Genomic DNA, 5,373 nt, shown 5'->3' with positions numbered 1-5,373 from the left:
CAGATGGCACAATCGAAACACTACTGAAGACATGTCTACTGGGACTAATGCCATTGCGTGACTAGATCACTTTAGACAAATCTCGCGATAAACATTTCCGCCATTTTATTTTACACGAGGCAGCTGTCGGAGAGCAACGGGTGAGCGAAAACCTTCACATTTCTACTTCGATCTTGTAAGTATGCGTGTTATTTTTGATATGTTCATTGTTTAAATTAGTTAGCTGTTATAATGTGTAGAAACCGTGACATTTTAACATTAACATTGCAGAGTAATACTTTTCTCCAAAAAAAGTTAACGTTACCTGCACGTGTTATTGCAAATGTATCTAAATTCAATGAATGTGGTAAGCATGAAACTATGAAACTTATCATTACTATTTTTTTATTATTATAAAGATACCAGTATATATTTGTATTTAAATTAGAGTTGATTTAAAGCAAATTTTGTAAGTACTTTACATAAAATTTAACAGCAGCATAGTGCAACATGAAAAGAAATTAAAAAAAAAAAAATTCTCCATTTAATAAAAGGTAGTGGCAAACATAAAGTCTTTAAACTTGTTTGTAAATAATTAAAATATGCAGCATACATTCAGTTTTCAGTGAATTTGTTTAAGATATAAATCTGAATGCTGCTTCTCCATGTTTTGTTTTGACTTTGGAGATATAAAAGTAGCTGGGTACTGTCCCAGATGTCCTGAGAGGTCTGCTCTGGATGGTTCATAGTGCATCAGAAGATTAGAAATTTAATTTTTGCCTTAAAATGTTAATTTAATAACCAACTGTATTTTTTGGATATGAATTTTTTGACAGACAGATAGCCACTGTAAAAACCTCAAAACTGGAGAGATGTAATCCACTATATTTGATTTAAAGACACTGTTTATTGCAAATTATCCTGCAATCAGTCAAAAAAGTACAGCAATTGAATATACAGAACACTTGTCAGTGACTACCATTAAATGTCTTGTTACCAACATTCATCAAAATATATTTTTTTTGTGTGTGTTCAACAGAAGAAAGCCATACAGGTTTGGAACCAAGTGAAAGTGAGTAAATGATTAATTTCTTTTTTTTTTTTTTTTTTTTAAGTGAACTACGCCTATAAGTATATTTTTATGTTTATTAGAGTTATATGAGTAAGTGATAAAGAATGATTTATAATGATAGTTAAATTTTGATATGTTTTAGCTTACCTTATGGGCATCCAAGATGTAGGTGTCTTTGTTTCCGCAGTAGTTTCAATTTTTAGGTCAAACTGTTCTTGTCTGTCAGTCATATAATGCAGTTCTATATGGTCACCACCTGAAAGAGCATGCACAGAGAAGTCCAAATTAAACAATTCCCCACCATACACACTGATAGCCTAAGACACGAAACGAGCGGTTTGTGTGAGAAAACAAACAGTATTTATATCGTTTTACCTCTTATAACACAGCCACGTCGAAGTGATCTGAGGGCGCGCGTGCTTCGGTGTGTGCGCATTCTGGGCTGGCTTAGTCTAAGTGCGGCGCTTGCGCAAATTAAGCCAGAACGCGGACGCATCACACACCTGGAAGCACGCGAGCCCTCATATCACTTGGACGTGGCTGTGTACAAGAGGTAAAAACGATATAAATACTGTTCATTTTCTCACACAGACTGCTCGTTTCGTGTCTTAATCCATCAATGTGTACTTACGATGGGGAATTGTTTAATTTGGACTTCTCTGTGCATGGCCTTTTTAGGTGGTGACCATATACACCTGCATTATATGACTGACAGACAAGTATAGTTTGACCTAAAAAATCAAAGTTGAAACTACTGCGGAAACAAAGACACCTACATCTTGGACGTCCTTAAGGTAAGCTAAAACATACCAAAATTTAATTTCAAAGTGAACTATCCCTTTAAACTTGAGGGAAGAACTAAAGTAGAAATGAAAATAAAATCTGTTTTCACCTTCATTCGAATGATAATTTAAAAAATACTGTATTTCAGTTTAAAAACACATTATGATAGTAGTCAGACATGTCTTGGGATAACAGTGTTACATAATCAATTATAATGTCAATTTTATTTCCATATTCAGCAGTTATGGATCCCAAATATCTAAAAGAATGGCGTCGCATGAGAGATCGAGTTAATGCTCTCGCTGCATCAAGTAGCAGCTTGGATGAATATCTAGATTTGGATGTTCAAGGACATTTGTCTGTGGAGGGTACATCAGTGTTAGATGTGTCTGGGGAGGGTACATCAGTGCTAGGAGATGTGTCTGGAGAGGGTACATCCACACAAGGACATTTGTTTGAGGGGGGTCCTTCTTTGATTGTAGATGCTGAAGAGGATCCATCAAATTTGGATTATGGATACAAGGAAACTGCTGATTCCAGTGACTGTAGTACAGAGTTTGATTATTCTGATTGCGATGACACACCATCATTACACAATGATTTGGCTGAATGGGCAACAACAACAAGTCAGACACATGCTGCGTTAAATAAGCTGCTAGGAATTTTGAGAACACATGGACATACACTTCCAAAAGATAGCAGAACACTGCTACAAACCCCTTCTGGATTTGAAATTAAAAACATATGTGGTGGCCAGTACACATACCATGGCTTAGAGCCGGGTATTCTCCAGTTCCTTTCACAAAACACATGGTTTACAGGTCCTGTAGACCCTACTATCAATATAGATGGTCTGCCAATATTCAAGTCCAGTAAAACTCATTTTTGGCCTATTCTAGCTAAATTTGCTACTTTTGATCCATTTCTGGTTGCTCTTTATTATGGCAACAGCAAGCCCGACCCTGTTCATGACTATCTTCGTGATTTAATAGCAGAATTGCAGGTGCTTATGGAAAATGGTGTCCCACACAAAACCACAGTGCACAAAGTAACTCTGCGAGCATTCATATGTGATGCTCCAGCAAGAGCATTTCTGAAGTGCATCAAAGGGCATAATGCATTGCATGGATGTGAGCGTTGTTTGTCAGTGGCCACATCAGTTGAGGGAAGGGTTGTCCACTTGAATAAAGTGTCTTGTGAGAAACTCACTGATGATAAATTCAGGCAGTTGCAGTATCCAAACCATCAGAAGGAACCTACACCTCTAGCCCAACTTGGAATTAAATGTGTCTCACAATTTCCTCTAGACCACATGCACCTAATTTTTCTAGGAGCTGTGAAAAGATTACTTACGTTTTTGTTGCGCGGCCCAGTTATTTGCAGGTTGAAAAAAGAACAGAGTGAAAAAATCAACAATCAGTTGGTACAACTGAAAGGTGCAATGCCTGCAGAGTTTGCCAGGCAGCCAAGATCTCTGACCGAACTAGATCGCTGGAAAGCAACTGAACTACGGCAATTTCTGCTGTACACAGGACCACTTGTGTTGCAGGATGTTTTGTCTCAGGACCATTATCATCACTTCCTGTCATTAACAATTGGTATGTCTATTCTCTTGGATGATGATGATGCCAGAAGAGGACATTACCTAGGATATGCCCAAAACCTGCTGGAACACTTTGTGGATAACTGTTCTGAACTGTATGGGGAAACTTTCCCAACATACAACATACATTCCATCAAACACATTGCTGATGACGTTTTTAACTTCAAATGCTCCTTGAATGAGTTGTCCTGCTTTCCATTTGAGAACCACCTGCAGTCCATTAAAAAAATGGTCAGAAATAGCAAAAATCCAGTCGCCCAGGTCACTAAAAGATTGGCCGAAAAAGCAAATACAAAGCAACACATGAAGCAATGGAGGTGCAAACCGTACTCTATATCAACCAAGGCACCAAATCACTGCTTCCTGTTGGAGACTGAACAAATTGTGTTTGTGAGGGAAAAGCGTCAAGATGGGATGTTGGTTGTGGATGTTATCGACCCAAAGGTAACAAAGCAGCTGTTTGATCTTCCTTGTGAGTCAAAGCTGATTAACATCATATATGTGATGGACAATGACCTTAGCAGAGCAAAGAGGAAGCTTTTAAAGGCAAAGTATCTGCAAAGGAAGGCTGTGTGTTTAACACATGCACAGGGATTTGCCATATTCCCTCTTCTTCATGTCTCTAAGATTAACTGAAACTTGGTCCGGTCTCGTCAGTTAACTTTTATGGGTGAGAATATTGCCGACGTCAATTAAAATACTGACTCGTATGCCAGATGAATCTAAAAAAAATCATGACTCATCATTCTTGTATTTGATTACCGTTATTAATAAGTCTTTACATTTGTCCAATCCACAGGCCATTATGTCTCAAGGACTGAGGCGTGCACCAAAAAAGAAAAATTATGCAGACTACATCCAAGGTAAGTGCCATTTTCACCTTTCAGTTTCTTTTACAACTTTGTTGATGCAGGTCAAAATCGCAGAATAAATTTTATACCATGGCCATATTACAATTGTTTTTAGATATCAGCTCATCAGACTCCTTGATCCCATCACCACCACCACCACAGAACCACCGAGGTAGTTGTGCTGTTTTTTTTTTTTTTTCTTTAAATACATTAATGCTGATTGCATATTATATAATATAACAAATCAGTATACATTTAAATTTGTAAATAGGCCATTTTAATCACCTTATTTGTTATATTAAAGATCATCAGGTGGCATGTGAATATTTCACGAGCAATAACAGTCCTTTTTCTGTGCTGTCAGTCAGAATTCTGTGGCTGTTCCATTAAATGCTTTTGCATAATATATAATTGTTTTAAGAAATACTATAAAAAAAAACATAAGTGTTTACATCTCATTTACATTATTGTAATATATTCCTTTCATGTTATAGTTTGTACTTTCCCTGAGCCACCCAAAAAATATGATATGGCCTCCAAACCTAGCACTGCCTCAGGTACACAAAACACATTATAGTATATTTATTATTTTGGCAACGTGCACAGAAGTTTAATTTCAATTCACTTGTTTTGCTTTATATATATATATATATATATATATATATATATATATATATATATATATTTTATAATATAAAAAAATACTTATTTTATTTTTTAATTAATTATTGATGCTTATACTATTCTTTTTATTACCAAAAAATAAGAAGGGAAATAAGCCGATGAAGAGGGTCCATTCAAAAATGGGTAAGGTCATTAATCGTACTTGTAAAATAAGTGGTTATGGTATGGATATTGGCCATTTCATTCAAATGTGTTTGCCCTAAGAAATGCTCATGGATCATTGCTGCTTCAATCACTTGCCTTATAATAGTGAATAGTGTATGTAATAGAGCAAAAAAAAAAAAAAAGCTTAAATGCTCTTATTTTGAATGGGTGAATTTTAGGCATTCTGTGTAAAGCATTTTACTATAAAAAAAATATTATATTTCTTATTTATTTTGCTAGATCCAGCAATAATCTTT

This window comes from Carassius gibelio, chromosome A4, assembly GCF_023724105.1.
Source record: "Carassius gibelio isolate Cgi1373 ecotype wild population from Czech Republic chromosome A4, carGib1.2-hapl.c, whole genome shotgun sequence".
Lineage (NCBI taxonomy): Eukaryota > Metazoa > Chordata > Actinopteri > Cypriniformes > Cyprinidae > Carassius > Carassius gibelio.
The sequence above is the reverse complement of the archived record's forward strand: the minus strand, read 5'-3'. Positions refer to the sequence as shown.